Source organism: Cottoperca gobio, chromosome 14 (assembly GCF_900634415.1).
Source record: "Cottoperca gobio chromosome 14, fCotGob3.1, whole genome shotgun sequence".
Lineage (NCBI taxonomy): Eukaryota > Metazoa > Chordata > Actinopteri > Perciformes > Bovichtidae > Cottoperca > Cottoperca gobio.
Window position 1 is genome coordinate 12,588,442 of NC_041368.1, and position 22,011 is coordinate 12,610,452.

General features: G+C 39.5%; 1 protein-coding gene across 2 annotated transcripts in view; it reads left to right on the forward strand.

Annotated features, from left to right (window-relative positions):
• Positions 1-257: 257 nt before the first annotated feature.
• Positions 258-22,011, forward strand: part of nlgn2b (neuroligin 2b) — a 74,040-nt gene continuing 52,286 nt past the window's right edge. For both annotated transcript variants that reach the window (XM_029447802.1, XM_029447803.1), the window contains exon 1: positions 258-1,097. The gene's annotated coding sequence lies outside the window, so the exon portion shown is untranslated. The remainder of the gene's footprint in view (positions 1,098-22,011) is intronic.

Genomic DNA, 22,011 nt, shown 5'->3' on the forward strand with positions numbered 1-22,011 from the left:
AGGGGGGGGCGGCGATCAAACCGCACTGAGAGAGAGAGAGAGAGAGGGGATAGGGGGGGGGCGGCGGCGATCAAAACGCACAGAGAGAGAGAGAGAGAGAGAGAGAGAGAGAGAGAGAGAGAGAGAGATAGGGCGATCAAACTGCACTGAGAGAGAGAGAGAGAGAGAGAGAGAGAGAGAGAGAGAGAGAGAGAGAGAGAGAGAGAGAGAGAGGGGCGACCAAACCGCACTGAGAGAGAGAGAGAGAGAGAGAGAGAGAGAGAGAGAGAGAGGCTAGTGAAGCACGAGCCGTGGGATCCTCTTCAGTGCAGGCATCGGGTTCAAAACAATATTACTGCATCCTAATATTTTAAGCACTTATGGTGCTATCCTAAAACCATGAATGCTAAACGGAAGATCCCCGCGCTGTGTCTCAGTCTGAGCCTCTATTTTCTGTGAAGAGCATCACATCCCAAGTAAAACCAAGAGAGAGCACCACGCAAGCGCGTAAAGAAGAGATTGGACACCTGATTTTGTGGGGTGTCTTTAGAGCGTTATTCCACATTTTTAAGTCAAACAGTCCGTGTTTTCCAAGGCCCTCGCGGTGCCGTGGTGGTGGGCAGATATACCGTGGATTACTACCAACATGGACAAATGGGGGAAAGAAGCCAGATCACTGCGTTGACTTTTGAAGCAACGCACAGAGTCTTGACGCTATAGCGTTACGCATTTATTTTACTGTGAGCGCTTTTTCCCCCTCCTGTTTGAATTGCACTCTCGCTGCTGCATCTCAACATTATAAAAGTCAAAATATCTGTGTGGATAAGGAGCACAGAGCAGGGTGTTGTCAGAGAGTGATGAGAGGAGGAGGGGGCAGTATGAGGTGTGCTTTTTTTGGAAAAGCCGGAGAAAGACGGACACCGAGAAGGTGTACTGATGTGCGAAAGCCTGCGACGCGCTACCCTCCTGAGAAGTAATAGCGATCAGGGAAGAAATGGCCTAGTTAAAACATCATCGACACATCGGCAGAGGATAGAAAAAGAAGAATCGTGTTCAGATGGACGGGCCATCACCATCGCCATCATCATAATTCCAGTGCTTGCATCGAGTCTTTTTAGGTAAGCCGTATGTCCACCGCTACCCCCTAAACGTGACTGGAGATTTCTTTACTGTCTATCATGGGTGTTATGTGTGCGCAATCTGTACGCTTTGGTGACTTTGCACATTGCGCACGTTAACCTTCTTGACGCACTGTCACAATTGGGGGGAATGAGATGTCCATGTAAATCCTCGTGCCACTTTGTTGCTATAGCACATTATTTTCTTCCTTTCAGTGGGAGCCTTCGATTGGCCTTGCCTGTTGATAAGCTGTCACATCTGAACATGATCAGTCTACTTTGTGCTTTCAGCATCAGCGTTCTGTCGTTTTCAACTATGCTACTAACAAGATGATATTCATGTGATTTTAATTGGAAACAACTCATCATGTAGGCTGTCAATCAGACCGGCTGATTGGTTCTGTTGGGCTCCAATAGTGTCCTCTTTCCCTTAGTGTAGATTATTTTTGATAATGCTTTTATTACATGTATCGATGGCTGTGGTAATTAGACACACATGCTGCCATAGAAACTCATCTCAAGCAGAGTGTGTGACAGGCCTTGAACTCGGAAGATGTCCTCTCCGTCTCTCTCGTGAACGAACCCACAACACACTCTGAGACACACACAGTATGCACTCACACAGAAACACGAAGCCTGTGCCCGAGAAGATGCAGATAGGATTGTGAATTACATGCACACACTCTGATGATCCAGGGGAAAGGCTCCATTAATATTCAGTGGTGGTTGGGCAGTGCTCAGTTAATGGCAGACAACAGGACCTCTGTTCTGACAGGTCATGGATGAGAAATGGTATATTTTCATTTGTGGGAATTAATATCTTTTTTTCACTGATTCGGTGCCCGTAGCTATCGGCAAGTGACATTTAAAATCCATCAGAAAACCAATAAAGTGATTTTGTAGACTTTTGTAGAATTTTTTAGTATTACTTTTGTTCATGTACTGCTGAAATAGCTGTGATTGGTTTCTTGAGCCTGCGTCATGTCAACCTAGTTTCTGGCATTTGTACACTTACACAGATAGAACAGAACATGGCTGAAGAATAGGAACACTTGTGTGTGCTTCATACATGCCATACATTTGACTAATTCAGTGTATTTTTATTCCAAATGTTGTCAGAAAAGTACGTGGTATAGAGAAGTGGTCCTCAACCTTTTTTGGACCTGGATAAACTCCTATCCATTATCCAGGTCCCTTACCGCTCCCCATCAAATAAAATGTAGGCTAATTGTCTCCCCTGAATTTTAATGTTGATCTGTTTGTATTCTTATGATTCTTATTCTTAGTATTTATTAGTTATATTACATATTGATTATATTAATTTTGTATTTAAATTCTTATATCATTTTTCTTATCATTAGTATATATTATATATATATACTATATTATGTTATTATAAAAACTCAAATTCTCTGAGATTGAAGTTACATAATAACATTTCTAAATAATAATAAATATTATATTATACAAATATATTTTTGTTGTTGTTGTTTTTAACTTCAATTGCCCAGATACGCCAGGTACCCAGGGAGCAAACACAGCCATTTTATTCAGGTGTGTTAAACCAATGCAACGGTAAGAAGTTTGAGATTTAAACTTTAATTGGTGTTAAACACAGCAGCCGATCAGAAATGCGAAACAAGTTGCACTCTTAAGTGTTCCAACAGAAAACGAGCAGCCAACAAAGGAACAAGTCTGAGGCGCTGCGTGTGCATTTTTGCGTGTGTTTATGAATTACCTTGAGGGACAAGATCAAATGGTCCGGAGGTTCCCCACCCCTGCTATAAAACAAACGCCCCCCAAAAACACTTGAACGCCCCCCTTTCTAAAATATTGCTTTAAGCCCTGGGGGGGCGCTACTACCCCCGTTGAGAACCCCTGGTATAGAGTAAAGATTTTTCAAAAATGTACCCTAACCCCCACAGAAAAATTATCGGCAACTATTTTGATAATCGTTAAAGGAATATTTCTCTGTTTGATATCATATTGAAGTGAATATCTCTGTTGTTTAAACTGACAAAACAAAACATTGACAAGACACCACCTTGGACTTGAAGTGATTAATCGATAATGAAAATAATCGTAAGTTGCATCCCGAGACTCTAGTCACTAGCAAGCGGTCCTGGAAGACTTGGTGGCAAATTATATTAAAGGATGATCCTTTGCTCTACCAAAGGCTATATCGCAGTGACATCATACACCTACTGTAATCAACCAGTTAATACTTTAACTTTTAGAACTGTCAGCAATGTTGTTTTATCTCCTAGAAAAGATACTGTGACTGTTACCATTCCCCAAGAACTCTATCCAATAAACTACAGCAAAGGGCCAATAAAGATAATATTGTGGTGAGCACAGTGTCGTTTGGTTTCCAGAGGGAACATAGGAAAGATAAATGGAATTAAAACAGAAAGAATGGCGGCTTAATGGATTGGATGACAACATGTAGTGGAGATTTACAATCCAGAACAAAACGTGTTGAGTCTTAATGTTTAATGAAGTATGTTGAGGTGAGCAAGGTGAAGTGTAGGAAGGTGTTCATTGTGATACTTATCTTGCATAAACAGGATCAAAGCCAGAGCCTTCTTGAAGGAGGACAAGGCTGATGTCAAGTTGTTTTGCAGTCAGCTATATGCAGTAGCAATATAGCTGGAGCGAGCAGCCTTTTCAAATATCTTTTGACTATTTCCATCACCAAGGCCCAGCATTTAAAATGGATAGTCGGATAATTAATCAAATAAATAAAAGCCTCGGTATTGCACTGTTTTAGGCTATTGAAATCCTGGTGAATTAAATGTTGGTCAAAGCTCCATTTTGAATTGGTTACCTTATTAATGCAAGTAAAACAGCCATGTCAACTTTCATCTGCATTGTTCCTGTTAGCTGCTAACTGATGGCTCAGTGCAAGGTGCCGGATGGAAGTGTTCACGGTATACTTCAGAACAATACATGTGTAATATGTAACAACATGAATTTGGCAGTTGGTGAAATGTTCTGCTCTCTGATGCTGCAGTGCTGTGTGGATTAATTCATTTTTCTCATTTTATAAACCAAATGTGCTGTTCCTCTGAGTCAACAAGCCATGCTATGAGACAAAACGAGCCCTTATGAAGACTTACTGTACGTATGTTAGCAGGCCGTTGGCGGTGCTGTCTTGGCATAGGCACTAAACCACTACAGCCATAGGATGTGCTTTATACAATTTAGGTGGTAAGTGATGATAAACTGAAGTGTCATTTGTTTCTTCACTTCACGGTGGCCATGTGGGTAGAGAAGTATGAGTTATATGTGTTTTTACTGGGTGTAAATTATATCATCTTCTGCACAGGAAACATGCATGGAAAAAAAACTGTGCTTTATCAAAGACGGCCACAATTGTATTTTACTTATTCTAATTGTGCCCATGTTTTACTGCAGCTTGTTTATGTCTCCATTTACGTTTGACTTCCTAGTGTGGTAGGGCTGTACCGAATAGTTTGAAGCTTCGTAGCTTCATTTATAACGTTGACATTAGAATTCTAAATCAACATTTGAATACCCCAAAGCTCTTTTATTTGTCTATTTATTCTGTTTAAACCCAGTATTTCTACACAGTTGCAGATAAGAGATTAGGCTACATTAATATTATTAGTATTATGCTATTTGTAGAATTAGATTCCAGTGTTGGCTGCACACTGACGAGTTATATTCATTCAATTGTTAGGGTTAGAAAGTCTCCCTAATAAAATCAGACTCATTAAATCTGATGAATCACTTCATTCAAATAGAGCATTTTGTTTTTTAGGGTGATGCAGGTATAAAATATGACGACAAACATTCAAAGCTTCATTTGAAAACCTCAATAAAAGCTTTGAATGTAAAAAAATAAAATAAAACAGTACAGCCCTAGTCTATCACCAGCCATTTTAAATGTAATGCTTTTGATTCCAATGTGTCAGTCCTTACAATATGATGCTGCTACCAGAATATCTTGTCTTCAGCTTTAAAAAAATAAAATTAAAATAAAGTCTGTGTCCAAGTGTATATCCTCAAAAACTCCTCATACCAAAAATCATTACAAGCTGTCCAGTGTCATGCTGCCACCACATCAAGAGGCCGCACTGAACAAAAAGTGTTAGGAAACGAGTGGTCTCCTAGCAATGATTTCATTCATGTTTCTCGGCAAAAACGTAATTTTACAAGATTGAATTTGGAGACATCCTAATAACGTTATAATTACCCTTAGCCCAATAGTCATTTTTACTGAATAGAGCTTGAACGTACCATAATGCAACTCTATGGGAGCTTACAGCTAACAGAAAACGTTAACTAGCTTTCCCTGGACATGTTGAGTGTAAGTTTACTGCGATCACATTTTCTATAGTATCGGTATGTCAACAGTTGACCGGCGCACAGAAAAGGAAGTCTTGGTAACCGCTGGCTACACCGGAACCCTGAAATGTTGGCTCTTGCCACCAGAGGCCGATGGGTTCCATGATTGGTAAACATAGTAATACTGCAGTATCAAATTGTCATCATGCCGGCACCTTCCATCTGTTCTATTTTGTTGTTGTTTTCTTTTTCTGAGGTTCCCCTCTCATTTCTGTATTTCATGTCACAACTCTATGAACTGTGGGTCAGTCCCTTAAGGAGAGTCTGCAGGATTGTGCACTTTAAAAAAAAGTGTGTTTCAAGTGCTCAAAAAGTCCACAGGAGAGCCCTCGTATACTCGCCTATTTTTTTAGTGTGGTACTATCCTAAGCCCTCAGATCTGTATCAAGAACATTCTTCAAAATCTGTAACGTCTGTTGGGCTGAGAGGGTGGACATTGGAATTGGATTTAACCTGTTTCTCACCAAGCTGCAGCATCTTTACATGAAACATTTACTGTGCGACCGGCTTGATGGTGTAGCTGCTGTAATGGAGGCCTGGCATTTTTAATTTCTGCGTGAAGATGTCAAGTCAGAGCAAAGAGGTTAAAATGACCCAGCTCTCAGTCACTGCACGACCAAGGAGGAGAAAAGCAGGAGAATAGCTTGACCTGACCCATTATCCGTGAGCAAAGGAAAGCTGGAGAAAACGCCTGTGCAAATGCCATGGCAACCATCTTGTGTAACCTCCTTTGAACAATATCACATAACAGTCATCCGTGAGATAAGCCAGGATAAGTGCGGTTCTGTCTTGCAAAATCTGAGAAGAATATCACACCAAACCCCATTCAAATATCTGGTCATTTGATGTGCCTTTTATTAGTAGGACGAGACGCAAGCCCATTAAAGCGGGACACGTGACCTTTTCTGAATTGCAAAGTTTCACTATTCAATTCATCAGACATGATCCATTAAGCAGCTGTAACACTTAGTTCTCTGATATGTTTTGGGCAGTGATACATAAGCTTGAGCTGGCATTAAAAAAAGAAGAAAATACATTTATTTCGAGCAGTGGTAGTTTATCATTAAACTACACTAATCATAATCCCCCTTGCTTATGACACAGCACATGCAGTAAACAGCTGCTGCTCTTTGGAAAGGTGTGGGGGCAGTGTTGGCATTGATTGGACAGATATGCAGTTTGAAATGTAACCTACAGTACATGATGTATTGGGGAAGCAGCCCATTTATTATTAATTAAATGTCATAGTTTCTACATTTTTAGATGGGATCATAATAGCCGGTTAATGTTGCAGTATGAAGTTAGCTAATGCTAGTTTCATTGGCTTTGGATACAGTGGGGAACTTTAATGCCTAATGAGATATGGTGCTAAAGGAAATGTTAATAACCGTGCCCCCACTTACTCTCTACCCCTAGTGCGTCGGCCAGTGGTAAAAAACCACACACAGTATGTCATTCCTGTCTGGTGAATGGCAATGCACCCAATGCCTCGTGAAACCCATTGTTGCTGCTGTAATATAAAGTTGAAGACATAATTAGAGACAAGAAAATGACTGGAAATTGACATACATTGACAGAAAACAAAAAGACACAGCGCGTGTAGTGTAGTCACTGACTGAATTTTCTGAATCATTATTAACATAAACGGAAAGGCAACGCGGCTGGAAGTAAGATCTCAGACACAGTAATCCACAGACTTTTTAAGACATAGCTATGATCTGAGGCAAACACTGACAAGCACTGAAATTAATAATACTCTGAATAATACTGGGCTCTCTGAAAAGGCTTTTTAAATTCTACTTGCCACTGAATATGGTGGGCCTTTTGTCTTCAATTAACATTTTTTGAAAGATCGGCCTCTCTAGTTGTTTTGATTTCATTTAAATGTTTGGTGTTCCGAATAAATCTATGTACTGTACTTGACCTTCATTTAACTAAATGTCAAAGTAGCTGCTCTGATGAAGCCTTGTGCTAAAAACAGGCATCCCACAATGCTCTTCACTTAAATAGTAAGCAACGGACATTGGATACATAGTATGTACTGTTCGGGTTTCTTGCATTACATCATTTAATCCTGTGATTATAGTTATTGTCACACACTGTGGATTCTGAACTGATCATTTGGCCCTTATATGACATTTAGCCGTTTGTGATAGTGTATGAAGGATTCTTGGTTTCTGAACTGTTTCAAGTCAGAAGGTCAGTGGTTCATATCTTAGTGTGCTGATTCGGATCATTCAACAGATCTGCAGTAGTCTATTAGTCTAAATCAGGGGCCACATACAGCACAATTTGATCTCAAGTGGGCCGGACCAGTAACATCAGAGCATAATAACCTATAAATAACAACAACTTCAAATGTTTCCCTTCGTTTTAGTGCAAAAAAGTACAAGTACATTCTGAAAATGTTCAAATTTGATCTTTTTACAAAACATTAAGAACAACCTGAAACAAACAGGTGCAACTTCAACAATAGTATGTTTATCATTTACACATGTGCATTACAACTTACAGATCACAGTGTATCTACAAAGGCACAACACATTTCGTCACAGGTATCTGAAACAGTACTTTATGATCAAAACAACTAATGTTTACACTTTGCAAAGTCATCCCGCGGTCTTGTCGACCCTTGTGTCTGTTCAAACTAAACAAGGCTCCGTCCTTCCCACTCACAAAATGTGGATAGTGGGTACTATGTTCACAAAAGGCTAAGACCTCTAGTTTGAAGGCAATACACTTTAAAGTTTATCAACAGAATCAGTAGGCTGGTGCAGGTTGAGCTAAATAAAACTTAGCCTGAACAATAATATGAGGGGAAACACTTGGTCTCATATCATCAGGGTATTGTATTAGGGAGGCAGCATGAGATTTTGAGTATAGGTGGATTGCATGCAAACTTTCAGCATCGTGAAACAAGACAGAATAAGTCATTGGAAGAGAATTAGTTTCTCTTGTCATTAGTTATTTATATTAATTTTCTGACTTATTGTTTTGTAAACAGCGGGGGCCTGGAGTTTTATTTTGGTATTATAAATGTAGCCAGGCATGTTTCCAACAGGGTACGGGGTTACACTGACAGGACACATAATAATAACTTGCCTTCTTTCTTGCCGTATTACGTGCACACTAAAGGCCTGTTCATATCAGGAAGTGGCACAACAAAATTCATCTGCACATTTCGCTTCTTTGCAAAATGTGTGGTTCTAGATGCTTGTGGGATGTAGTGACTGCTCGCACTACCACTGTAGCTGGAGAGCTAACCACAAACTCACTAAGCAGCCGGGCAAGTGCTGGACCGTCTCAATAGCTCTCAGAGTTCCTTTTTATTTCCCCTGTGCTGGGCCGTTTACTAATGAATATTGGCTGTTGGTTGCTTGAATACAGTGTTAAATCCTGACTGGATTTTTGTTGTGCCTGCTGTATTTATAAAATAGTCAATGAATGTCCAGTGTAAACATAACATCATAGTGTCCTCAATATATATTTTTGGACTATATCCACAATCTGTCACATCACTTGAACTTTGTGAACATCAAGATCAGTTGTAATGAAGTCTAGTATCCAAGGGGTTACATTGTGGACTACTACAACCAGCACTGTGTGCAGTGCTCTTGTAAAATGTCAGGCAGTTCAGTCAGACACTTACATCAAACGATTCAGGACGATTTATTGCAAATAAATGTCCAGATGCATTCGCTGGAAAATGCTCTGCATTTGAAGGTGCTCAACAAGCAGCATGGCAGAGTCCGTGTGGCGTACGACCCGTAACAGAGGCAGTGACATGAATAATCACAGGAGTGAGAGTGTGAACTTGTCAGATTATCAAGACCACCTAATTACCCTGTTTAAATGTGTTAGGTGATTGTAAGAGTCAGCTGATACTCATCAGCTAATGGCTTGTCTGAACCCAGTGCCCGACCTGAACCAGCAGGAATCTACATTTCACTACATGAGAACTGGAGTCCATGTTTCAAAAGCCCTGAACACAAAGGTGTAGCAGTTACTATTCTATGTATGTATGGGTTATTAAATTAAAGTGGCAATAGACACGTTTTTTGCTTTACTTTATAATGAAGTGAATGTTGATTGCACAATGTAATGGATATAGTAAATGACACTATCGGTGTTTAGATTGGTTCACTTTAAGCCTCACTTTCACTATGCAATTCTGTCTGCCATTGAGTATGATCTCCCAGGAAAATAAGGCTTAATTTACGGTACAAACGAAGTGTGTGCAACCAAAACAGGAAGAGGATAGCACTTGTATGTCCCCTGGTAGCTTTCGGTTGCTATCCCCAGTTACCAAAGAGCATCAATGTAAGTTCTTTGCAGTTACTATCCCCATTAGCGGAAATTGGTGGACTGTGAAACAACTGGAGTAACTGTGGAAAGCAAAATGCAGTGTCTTCTTTCCAATTAAAGTAGCTAGCACTAGCTCCAAAAGTTGGTAAATGTCGGCAGGTGACGTCACACGCTCAATAAATTCCTTGCTTTTCCTTAATGGTCTGAATAAGTCTCTAAATCTGTCGCTAGTAGTAAGCTCTGAGGGAAATGGAAAGTGATCCGGTTGTCTTTGTGACAGCAGGGCCAACAATAATACCACTTTGAAATGCTCTTTAAAGAAGAGAAGAAAAAAAATCAAATGTTCTTTTACACTGTATAAGACAGAAAATCACACATGTTATTTAACATTTAGTTTGGAGTGACTTTAAAAGCACTGAAACTCAAATCCACCATTTTTTATTCAGCTGACCTCAGAGCAGTACCTTTGGAGTACAGGAAACCCCTTAACACTTGTTGGCATACAAATGAGTTCAGCAGAATACATCACATACAGCGAGTCTCAGTGCTCTACTTAAGCTAACTTACGCATTATCAATGCAGCCAGCCCATCTGGCAAGGTACAATTCCCACTGAACGTGACAGTCCTCTTAAGGCAACGTTAACATTTCAGCAGCCGTTTTGTGTTGTGGCAGCTTGAATAGCATTGTAAAGTAAACTGTACATATTTAGTCAAATGAATGATGATCCTGAGTCAAAATTCCCCCAGTGTGAGACAATAAAGCAGGCTTATGTTCCAGGACGTGTTGCTGAACTCTTCTGGCTAGAAAAAAGAAGCCAGTCTGCTTTCCCCCTCCTGGAACAGATGAGCAGTGTGTAGCTGTTGGAGCTGCATGACTTGTATATGATTGTATTCCCCATTATTATGATTGTCTGTGGTCAAACATAGTGCACCTGCTATCTTGCATACTTGCAACATATGATTTATTTCCGTTTCCATTTGTGATTGATCCTCTCCAATAACAATTTGCAAGGTTTGCCCTATGGTGTGCATCTAGAGATCCAATTAACAGCGACAGCTGCTTCCTTATCCCGTCTGTACAACGTCCCCACCGCGTCCCCACCGCATCCCCACCTACATGAGTTGAGAAGGGCCTTTATTATGGCTTTAGACAAACTATTAATATATTGATTTGAACTGTGTATCTATTGATTCATGCCAGAGTGTAATAACACATGATCTACAGTATGTGTTGCATCTCAAATTAGTATCATAGATTGCCCTGCCTGTTTTGCCATCGTTACTTGCATACTTTTCAGAAATTCTAGATGTAAAACAAACTGTATGGTAATGTTTTTGTAAATGTGTAAAGAAAGGTACATTGCAAATAGGGATCTAGGTCAGAGATATCAATATGGGACATTTCTGCAAAACCTTTAATTTACTTCAATTACTTTTTCTTTTCTGTCCTACGCCAGCATTTAAAAAAATTGAATTTTCAGCAATATCAGCACATGGCAACTTTGTTCTGTTTGCATTAGCAGTAACTTAATACAGTTCTAGTAAATAGAGAGGCTGTTATCGATGTGATAAGGTTGCACTGAATACATGCTGCATCGTTCCCTGGGAATTCTTTGTGCGTAGGTAGGAAATCTGTAACCAGCACGGAGATGGTGGACTCCGCCACTACCAATAACAAATACTATTTAGAGAGGTAATTACTGAACATTACATTGAATTGCTATTGCAGAAAAATGCCAACCATAAACAGTATAAAAAATGGGGTTTGATTGGATGAAAATATTAACAATTATAACTTTAAGGTTAGAGAAATAATAATAGTTGAGATTTAACATCTGCCTTTTTATTAACTGAAGATACCTATAGGGTTAGGCAACTATAACTCTTTAAAAGCCATTCTCTCATATGAACTCCAGACAATGTCCAGAGGATCAGGTCCGCACATTGTCCGGAGCTTCTCCTTTCACACATGTAGCACACAATAGGAGATTGTCTGTGTCAGACGCGTTCTCACCTACTAGGACTACTTAGGAGAGAGGATGACGCCTGGGTAGAGCGTGCAGGATGAAGCAGATTACACCGCGGTAACGTTTGTATTTTGGTGATAAACAACCGAGTCCCTTGCCGTTTGTTGAATTTGTCTAACGTTTAGTTCCGGAATCTTGTCGTCGTTGGCGTCTTCATGTAAATGACGCTTCTTCTTCAACCTGTCTTCTTCCGGTTTCACACCAGCGGCGATATAAAGGTCCTCCGTACGCCCACTGGCTCGGTTTGAATTCTCCAGACAATGAGAAGATCTTCATGGGTTCATTTGGACATTACATGGACTAAGTACCGGGGAGCTGGCAGGGATACGTCTGTTCAATGTCCAGTCCAATGATTTGCATTTGAGTTCTCATGTAATGTCTAGATAACTTCACGGTTGTAGTGCATGTTTGAACGAAGCCTTGGTTAACATTAGGGAAAGACTGTAGCTTTGAATAAGAAGAAGCCAAATGTTCTCAATTTACCTTCAAAATGTTAGAATACGGCCACTTTTCCTTTTTTGAACAAACAACGACAGCATAGCTATTTGTTATTCTTAGGATCCCCTTTCAATATTGCGGGAGTAACTGCATTTACACATCTAGAGCTCCTCTGGTTTATTTTCAGAGAAAAAGGTTGGTGCCACAGAGGTGAGACACTATGTCGGTTATCCCAGCTTTTCTGAAAACATTTGAATTATTAATTTGTTTGCGTACTCAGAACACAGCTGGACTACTGTGCATTACCACAGCAGTTGGGGAGCAGGTTTTAGCAGCAGTGAAGGACACAAACTAAACAAACAGAAGCATGAAACCAAATGGATGCGGGATACTTAAAGAACGATGAGCATGAATTTAGGAAAAGGGAGATGTTGGTGTAATCATATCAAAAATAGCTTTGAGCATCTGCAGTCCAAAGTCTAGAATTAATCACATTCAACTTTCCAGTTCACCTCACGATTCTTTCAACTCAGTGGAGCTCAGTCATTGTACCTCTTAACTCTCTCATGCATGATATGTTTTATATTGGACAATTAAACATTTAACTTAATAACAAAAAAACAAAACGGCAGTCACACAGACTTTACATGAAAGGATTTCAAAGTCTGATCTATTTTTGCGATGTTCTTAATTTTCTGGTGTGGTTTTTCTCTGTGAAAGGGCTCGGCGATACTTACGAAACAGACATCGCTATTTCTGACCAAATACGTCAAAAGTATGATACTTGGGGAAGCTATATAAGTGTTTTAAACTGTCAGGTGGCCCTGCAAGAAGACACAATGGACTGTTATTTTTAGAACTTTCAACTTAAAATAACTTTAAGCACTTAATTTATCTGTCTTTTCAGATCTACAATGGGATCAACCCCCAAAATGGATGTTATATTACATTATGTTACATTATATTTGGACAAAGGCTTATATAAAGCCAACTTGTATTATATATTATACACTATAAAGCATATGGCCTCCCTGAAGATGTTCATCCGGACTTGAACACAACAGAACGGTATCAGCTCTGATGTTAAGGACTCATCATTATTCACTATGGTCTCATATGCTGTGCTGTATAGCACACACCCACCTTGCATTTTGAAAGGCTTTGTTGATAATGGTTTAAATAGGGTAATGATTATGTGAGCCAAGGTGATGGCTGCTATAATCATTACTGTTTCCAAGGTGATGCTTCTCAAATGGTAAAAGGGTTGTTTGTGTGGGGCTTAGAAGATCATTTCAAATCATTAATGTCAGTGAAATTATATATTGGGTGCAATTGTTTTACAAAAGTGTAAGCAATACAGTTTAATATATGATTGCTATATTTTAATGTTGACATTGATATTGTTGGGCTGAGTATTGGTGCTTTTACAAAAACGTTATACAATGAGATTTTTGATAAATAATCATCAGTAATGTGGATATAGTGACTAAATGATCAAGGGCAAATAATAGACAACAGCTCCAACAGTCTGTTATGTTCAGAAAATCACTTTACAGTAATGCAGCCTTTAAAACCAGGAAAAGACAACACTTATGGCATATTACGATATCCAAAATCTAAGACCATATCTGGTTTCAGAACAGGATATTGATATAATATCGATATATTGCCCAGCCCTAAATGTGGGTTTATACAAAAACATGTTAACATGCTTTAATGTTGAAAACACACATTATTTTTCTTATACTGTCTGTCTGAATATACCTGTATCTCTATCTGAAATGCTGTTTTATTGCCTGTCTCTTTAAGAAGAAGCCCAGTCTGCTCTGATTGATCAGTGTTTCCAGGTCTTCCATATATGCTCTCCTAGCGTCTCTGTTACTGTAGCACCACTTTCTACCAGTAGTATAGTTGTGACATTGTGACGGCTTGTTGAAAAGGCACAGTTTCTGAACACGGTAACAGTAATTATATAGCACTTAGACCTGCTTTATTATATAAAAGACATTCAAATCTCACTTTTTACAATATGGGACAGTTGAAAAACCTAAATATAACAAATCATGCTGCAGAACTTCCAATCCTAAATGAAGAACTTACTTATTAGATTGAATATGCAGGTATATAGGTAGATCTACCACATAAAAGAAGTCTAAGCCATTTTCTTGTATCAACAAAACGTACTGTAGCTTAAAATAGCTATTACCGACAAAACATAAAATAGGTTAAACAAATCTCACCCAAACAGACTTCAGTCTTCCTGATTTATGAAAGAAATATGCATATCGTAGCTACATGATCGAGGTGAAACTGCTCTAATGGCGTAGCCTCAGATTTTCTATCATTCCCTTAATTTTACTTGTCCAGGTATCTCCCCTTAAACCACGGGTAACCCTCCATTCCCACCTTTGTCATTGTCCATGAACCTTAACAGATACATCCGAAGGAGCACTGCAGTCTTTTTGTCTCATTACATCTACATATCACTCTGTGTCACTAATATAACTCTATGTTCCCACCTTACTGTTGCAAATTCATGCCACTTCATCTTAAATCTCACAGCCCTTATCTGCCCACACTGGTGCAGTATGCAGACTGCAGCTGCTCTTCCCTATCCCCCCCCACTGACTGCTCACTCCTGTATGAGTATCATTGTGTAAATGTGCTGTATGGTGTCAACCATATGTGCTTTTCCCAGCTTAGTGTTTCTTTATACTCCCATGATCTTATGTAAGAATGAAGCAGGTGTGGCCGACATGCGTCTCTCAGCCACTCGCTCTCAGGATGCTTCTTAAATAGCTTTGCACTGTCCACTGGGGATCGGAGGGAGGGGGGGAGATAACAGGTAAGAAAATATGTCATTGCAACTCGTTTTGACAACATCCAAATGTATGTGGATACTCGTGATTTATTCATGCAAAAGATGAATTCAAACGATCACATTCTGGATGTCATTTATCGGAACATAACTGATTTGATTTGTTTTGATTACGTGATGGGAACAATGCAAGGGCATGCCTGTTACTGTGACAACAGAGATTGCAATAATAGTTCAATTAAGCATACACACAGTTCAAATTAAAGTGATTTCACCCAGCAGGGGTATGTTTGACTGGGGGCAGTTTACATAGAGAGGAATTCGGAACAAGAAATGTCAGCCCACCCCGCCTGTCTCCCCCCCCCCCCCCAGTCCCCCCATTAATTCAATTAAATGAATGAAGAGCTGAAATCGGAGCCTTTCAACCAGGTTATTCTCACAATACTGCTGTTTACATAGACATACACGTGTGAATATGACAACAACTAGCTGAATGGGTTAATAAGTATGCAGGGCTATTAGTGCAGGCATAAATTTCTTTTGCGATTAAAATCAATGTTGATGATGAATTGATTGGAAACAGCTTCATTACGTTTTGCACCGCTGGCGGGAGATCCGTTCAAAATAGTGTCTAAATTAGGTTATATTTTTTACTGTAGTTTGATTTTAATTCTATAACCTGGAAGTTTCTCTGCTCTATGAAACTTAAACTATTTCATCAACTCAAATAAAGTTGCAGTAATTAGAGATTATTCAAAATATAAAAAAAGAAATGCACAATAACATTACGTACGTGTTCCAACTGTGGCTTATAAAACTACAGCAAGCAGCTAAGCTACTTCTCTTTTGACACTACTGAAATTGAATTGATTTGAAATGAGTTGCAAGGGAAACTGGATGGCAGAATGGCTGTTTGAACATATGTACAGCGCAACAAAAAGGTATTGGGACAGTGACATGTTTTGATTCGACTCCAGCACATTTGATGTGAAATGAAAATCTGGCTGAGAGTGCTGACTTACAGCTTTAGGGATGGAGTTGCTCGCTTAGCCCATTTTTATACATAGCATCCCATTTGTTGAACAATGCAGCAGGACATAAATCCTGAACATGGAGACAGGATCGGTCAGACCTCTGAAAACAGCAAGATGTCAAGGTGGCCGGGAAAGTGCCGCTTTAATAGGGCTGCCTAATTGGTTGTTTTGGTCTTAGTTGACTAAGATTTCTTGAGTCAGTTATTACTCATCTTTTGATGCTTTCTTCATGCTGAATGACTTATTTTTAAGAAACTTTTGAGCACATCTCCAAGATTTTAAATGGTGTTTTTGCTTGATTATTTGTGGAGAAACGCAGTTTTAAAGATCCGTCGATTTAATCCTATGTATGTGTGTTTGTCGACTAAGAAATAAAAGTCATGGACAACCCTACACTTTAAAATGTATTATTCATTTGTTTAAATTATTATTATTATTTGCTTTGATCTAATTGTGATGATAATTGTTCCTGTGCTGTAGGAATGAGTTGTCATTAATAGAAAATAAATATTATTTAAAAACTCTTTTGAATTGCACCATGTGTTTAAAGTCCCTTGCATATGCTGTAAGTATATATCATCTTCACAAACCATCAGCTTTAAGAAAGGGGATTATACAGCATAAGCTTTAACGTGACATTCAGCAACCCACTTAACCATGCATGTAAACCCTGCTGCTTGCACCTGCCCCAGTTTTAGCCAGGCTTTTCCCTCTCTCCTGCCATTGGTCTCTACTCCTCCTCGCCTTTTGTATGCCTTCCTCTTCTCCTTCCTCATGTTGACCTCTCTCTCTTTTCATACACCCTCACAACTGTACACTTACTCATCCTCTTACTGTGATCTGAAACCTTCAGTTTCGCTGTGAGCGGGTTGAGCTTACAACCACCAACATTGGAACAAAGCACAAATTGTATTAGAACCATTTTATGGCAACAGGTAGAAGTTGTTGAATAGACCTTAAACATCAAACAATCAACTACCTGGTACATTTTTAGGAAAGCACAGATAGGATTTGGTTCCATCGATCCGGAGAACAAGGCTTTTTAAAAATAAATAAAAACAATATGTGAAAGTAAACTGGATGTTGTTGAAGTAAAGCTATAAAATATAGAAAACAGAATTATTTATTGCAGAATGACTGTGAATTTGGCAACCTTGGACTTGTTTGACTAAAATAAAGGGTCTCAGGGCATCTATAACATTATCAGGGGTCATCAGCCTTATGGATGTGGGTCAGAAGGTGCCTGTAGGTGCATCACATATTCACACGGTTGATCGCCGAAATAAGGAATACAAGAAGACGACACCGACCTCTAGCAACGTAGTAATTATGACTGGAGCAAAGGCGTAACCCTAACCCTAACCCAACTCAGGTGATGTAGTATAAAGAGGAAGAAACTCCACGTTCACTTTCACTGACAAACATAGTTATTTTAATCCAAACCATAATCTTTTCCTACACAAAGTACTTTTTTTTGCCTTTTTGTAGTTAAAATATTACATTTCATTCAGTTTTACAGCTTGTCACAACGTGTTGTTTTTAAATGTAGTCGCTGCTGTTTGGCCAGGTAGCGATTACCTGATAACGGCCATTAAATCGGCTGTTAACATTCAACATTCACAGTGCCCGCCTTTTGCACAACAGTGATTGTGGGCATTATTATTATTATAACATTATTAGTGATTTGTAAAGTGGCCTACCCCCATGGGTTTTATGCCATTTTTATTCACCAACTTACTCCAAGTCCTATCAAGACGTTCTCCACATAAAGAGAGAGGGATTTGCTTGTCAGTTGGATGTGACTGTCACAGCCGGTAATGAATTAGTCAGACTTGCACATTGCCAGCAAATGTTCATAACACATCCACATCAAGAACACGAGACACACATTGACAGTGTATTGCTTGGGAGTCCTCACAAAAATATGACACTCTTGAAAACACCAAGCAGAGTATTGTCAAGCAATGCACCAGCGCATCTCCTTTAAACTAGAGGCTAAAACATGATGTAAACTTGTGAGATATTGTGGAGCTCTTGCTCGCTGTCATCACTTCTCAATGATCACATTTAAAGTAGGCTAAAGCAGCGTCTGGCCCCTGGCTACATTCAGACTTTCGGGTTTCCTGTCAGCCTGGGATCCGCGGGCTCCTCTGACTCTTTCTCAATCTTGAGTCAAGAATAAAGCTGATTGCAGTTTTGCTAGGGGTGGTTTAGCGTTGAACGTGCCTGCCTGAGGAATGTATGCTAGTTAATTCAATGTTATCCAGTAAATCTCCTTTTAAATTGCACCCCTCTAGACATGCTTTTATGTATTGTGTTCATCTTCGCAACCACCTTTTCTGTTCCCTCTTTAACACTTTTTTTTTTAATTGCAGATTTTTACAAGCGTCATTATTATATTCACATTTTGACATGTAACAGTATATCAGTGAGACAGGGCATTCATGTTAACATGGCTAAGCTGCCTTCTCTCTTTAACTTTTTATTCTTAAATTAGCTTTAAGCTCGAGGCAAAGCAGCTGTCAGAGTGCTCCCTCAAACTGTGTGTATCGCCCACAGACACCTATACACACACGCTAACACGGCTAGCATTTCACCTAGATCATCATCGCTAATTAGTGTGTCACCAGATTGTGTGCACACTACTTGGCTCCGGTATGACACACTCTCCCACCCACAACTACCAAACACACTTAAGAAAACAGATAAATAAAAAAGTAGCAGCAATGTTCATCTGAATACCACATTTTTAAGAGTGTGTGGCCAGTGGCTTCCGAGAAATCTTGGTGTGTGTGTGTGTGTGTGTGTGTGTGTGTGTGTGTGTGTGTGTGTGTGTGTGTGTGTGTGTGTGTGTGAGTAGAGTTGTAAGATAAAGGGTTTTCCATGTGATCTACTGGTGTTAAGTGGAGAGAACAGTGGTGACCAACAGCAACATATTGATTTTCTGGTCCAGCGGTGACAGAGGGCCTTTAGTCGAACATGTCTTATCTGCTCCTGCTGCACTATGATCCCTGCTGCTGCTTTAATAACCTGCATTGATGCTTCATTAGGACCCCTTAAAGTGACTTCTACTTGATCATTTGTGAACTTGTGTTTTCCCATTTGGATGAATCCATGCAGCAGTGTAGTCAAGGAATATAATGACTTTTAATTTGTTTTACTAGAGCTGCACAGATTAATCGATTAGTTGTCAACTATTAAACTAATTTCCTTCTATTTTGTTAATCGATTAATTGGTTTAGGCATTTTTAAGAAGAAACAAAAGTAAAAGTTGGTGACTCGAGCTTCTTTAATGTGAATAGTTTCTGGTTTCTTTATTCCTTTATGACAGTAAACTGAATATATTTGAAGAAATGTGAGGAAGTCATTTTGGGCTTTGGGAAACACTGACCGAACAACTAATCCATTTATAGAGGAAATAATCTGCAGATTAATTGACAATGAAACAAAATCGTTAGTTGCAGTCCTAGTTTTGGCCTGTGTTTGAGGCAAAGGCCTCGGCTGCTCAGGCAGAATCTATACAACAGGCCTTTATCCATTTTGAATTAAATGTTTGCAGTCTTTCTTGGGTTAATTGGAGTTATAATAAGTGTAAAGTGATATTTCCTTGTGGATATTCCCACATTTTTCTGACTGCAGTGAGAGGAGGATGGGAAAGCGGTGGCAGATGGAGTGGGCCATAGTATCTGATTGAGCTGCTCTTTGAGTCTGGAGGGCTTATGGTAAATAGAATAAATTGTGGGATGAAGCTCACAGCCCTCATCAGCACTAACAACACCAGTGGTTCTCCGCAATTATTAGGTCGCCATGAAATTAACACTGGGACGAGAATTTATAACCTAAAACGTTCATTTTCTCAGAAAGATTATTGGTAACACTCTAAGTCCCCCATTTAGCATTTATAAGCAGTATACAAATATAAAATAAATGGTTTATAACACACTGTAATGTAGTAGCAAGCAGATTTAAGTGTTAATGTATTTATCAAAAGCTCCTCCTGGGGACACTGCTGTATAAGCAGATAATGAATGACAATACAGGCCTAGTAAAGTTCGAATTACAGACAAATATTGAGGAATAAACAATTAAAATGTCCATATATTGGTTTACAACTACATTTGAGTGTGTTGTTAAATGTCTGTGTATCATTTGTAAATGCTAAATAGGAGGACTTAAAATAAACTGTTACCAGATTAACCTTTCTTTGTATATTGCTGCCTGGAACAGATTTGTTGTAGAGAGATTTAACAAGAAATCAGGACAGACTGTCTAGCAGACGGGATAAAGTAGAAATAAATATATTAAAGCTTTAAGAAAAGGAATACACGAAGCACATTCAGTATGTGTTTGTGTGTCTATGTCACCTCGACTAACTGACACTGACACGGGATTGTATAACTAAGAAAAAAAAGAATACTAAAAGCGTTTCGCTGATGAATCTTTCTTGTTACAGTAATCAACACAAATATTTAGCTTGGAACAAACTATTTAGCGAATATTGTAATATTTGTCGTGACATCATTTAAATTGAAGGGTTTCTCCCCCTGGCAACATGAAAATGATCAACATTAACATGGTTGCAGAGTTGTCATCTGGCCTGAGGGTGGAGCCAAAGCAAACCTCATGTCCAAAATGGAAATAGTTAATCCTCTGGTGAGCATCCAGTTAGTGAGCTCATTTTATTTCATGGGGATCTGCCCAATAATTGTTGAGGGGGACGTTGAATTCCAAATTTAGTGGAAATTTGGCCTCAAGGTTTTAAAATTCCTCGTGATGCGCTTAAATGCGGATCAAATAGAAATGTTGGCCCGGTGGAAGTGCAAAATGAAAGGTCAGGGGGTCGTGAAGATCATTGGAAATCATCCTCTGGGGACAAAGAATATCTAGTTCCAACTGCACGATATTGGAGAAAACGGACATTTCAATATTTTGTTTTCTGCCGCACATTATCGTAATTTCGCTTCAATCTGGTGCATTTTGAGAGCAAAAGTAAAAGTCTAGATATTTAAACAATGTGTTGCTTTAGTGAACAATATCATCATAAATACATTGGTTGATTTGAATAGTGATGGCAGCAAAACAAGTCACACCCACAAAGCATGGTAAACGATAAGGGGTCCGTGTTTCAAGACGGGTCGGGTGGATTGCCGACATTGCTGTAGACCACTAACACACAGAGGAGAGTCCATCCCGTCGCGGCGGGAATCTCGTTCCTTCCTTGCAGTGAGAGAGGGCACGGCGAGCATTACGTCCACTGCCCCGGGAAGTGGCTAGGTCGTGGTGTGAAGCTCACGGTTGGAGCTGCGAGCAACCCCAACTGTTGAGAAGTGTAAGAACATAACGTTATACGGTTCATTATAAAACTGCAGCGGGTCTACCTACTGTAGGTCTTCAATGGGAAACACTGGATTAAATGAGAACCGTGCACGTTTTCCTTTTGTATTAGGTAGCAAAAATGTTGTAGCTTGACTTGTTTTAGTTAATTTTGGCGACATTGCACGTCCTGCGATGTGACTATTGTGGATAGTCGATGCTGAAAGGATATTTCATGCAGCCCTAATAGCTGGCTACATTCGCTGCCCTGAGTCACGACAGTCCTGTAAACTGTGTCGTGAAAAGAACACTTTATTATGGCACTGCCTTGACTCCAGGTGTCTCCCGACTCCAGATGGCGAGCTTGCTCTTGCTATCACCTAGTGAATCTAACAGTCGTGTCAGTTGACTGAACAGTGTGTAATTTTGCTTTGTTCAGTGTGTTCTGACCTGGTGGAGAGCTAACGTTAGCTAGCCAGCTGTCTGAAGATTCCAGGTTGATGTCTTGTCAAGCAACACAAACAGCAGGAGCAGATGAATCAGTGTGCACGCTTTTTTTTTACTCTATCTGTGCTCAAACTGATTATTAAAGTGGATGTCTGTGCTC